We start from the raw sequence: 1,614 nt of genomic DNA on the forward strand, positions 1-1,614 counted from the left end.
AGAACAGTCGCTCAATCGTGTCCGACTCTAGTGACCCCATGGACTGCAGCCAACCAGGCTCCTCCGTCCATGGGATTTTCCAGGCAAAAGTACTGGAGTGGGGTGCCATTGCCTTCTCCAGTTTTCAAGTACAGCTCTGTCCAAACACTCTATAATGAAATATAGTAATTTTCATTTCTATTTCTTTTGTCAATTTACAGAGTTTACCTAGCAAGGATATAGACTTAAAAATTATGAACCATACACCAAACAATAAGGAGAGACAGTCTTATTCCTTCAAAATGGTTCAGGAGTAACACCCATTTAGAAACTCACAGATTTTTGTCTCTGTGCCTCTGTCAATTGTAGTGATTGTCACATTGAAGGAGTCCTACCTCAGTGAACACACTTGATCTTCTCCAAGTATGAATCCCAAAGCCAGGACATTAACATTGACCCAGAATGATGGGTAAGGTAACTTTGGACCCCAGGCCACCAAATCGGAAAATCTGGGAGTGAAGCCCAGAGATCTGGGATGTACAAAGCCCGTCAGATGATCACAATGTACACCAAGGTGTGAGAACAACTGACCCAAAGCAGGGGTTTCTGAGCCTCGATTGGAACTTGGAAGCTGTGAGAATTTGTTCAAAACAGGGCATCAAGAATACAAGGGAAGCAGGACATTCAAAAGAGAAAAATCTTGTCAAAGAAACACCAGGCATAAATGAAAAGGTAGTCAGAAGCTACATATAGCATGAAATTGTATTGGAGTAGTGACACAAACCTGAAGGCGTCTAACAAACCTTGTAGAGCAAGATCTTGGGCTCAAAGTGAAACAGAACAGGACCCTATGGTCTTTCCCCACTATGTCCTCTGCCTGCCTTTGTCTGTGAAAAAAAAATTAGCTAAAAGATAAGCTTAATCAATGAAGCAAGAGAATGCAGAAATAAAGGAGAACAAACCATCTAACAAAACTAAATAATAATAGTTGAATCATTAAGTATTAAAACATCTACTTCTGCTTCATTAACTACAAATAAAGCCTTTGACTGTGTGGATCACAACAAACTGTGGAAAATTCCTAAAGAGATGGGAATACCAGACACTGTTACTGCCTCCTGAGAAACCTCTATGCAGGTCAAGAAGCAACAGTTAGAGCCAGACATGGAACAACAGACTGGTTCCAATTTGGGAAAGGAGTATGTCAAGCCTGTATAGTGTCACCCTGCTTATTTAGCTTCTGTGAAAAGTACATCATGTGAAATGCCAAACTGGGTGAAACACAAGATGGAATCAAGGTTGCCTGGAGAAATATCAATACCCTCAGATATGCTGATGACACCACCCTTATGGCAGAAAGCAAAGAGGAATTAAAGAGCCTCTTGAGGAAGGTGAAAGAGGAGAGGGAAAAAGCTGGCTTAAAAACTCAGTATTCAGAAAACTATGATCATGGCATCCAGTTCCATCACTCCATGGCAAATAGATGGGGAAACAATGGAAACAGTGAGAGCCTTTATTTCCTTGGGCTCCAAAATCACTGCAGATGGTGACTGCAGCCATGAAATTAAAAGACACCTACTCCTTGGAAGAAAAGCTATGACCAACCTAGACAGCATATCAAAAAGCAGAGACATT

This window comes from Bison bison, unplaced genomic scaffold, assembly GCF_000754665.1.
Source record: "Bison bison bison isolate TAMUID 2011002044 unplaced genomic scaffold, Bison_UMD1.0 scf7180017864284, whole genome shotgun sequence".
Lineage (NCBI taxonomy): Eukaryota > Metazoa > Chordata > Mammalia > Artiodactyla > Bovidae > Bison > Bison bison.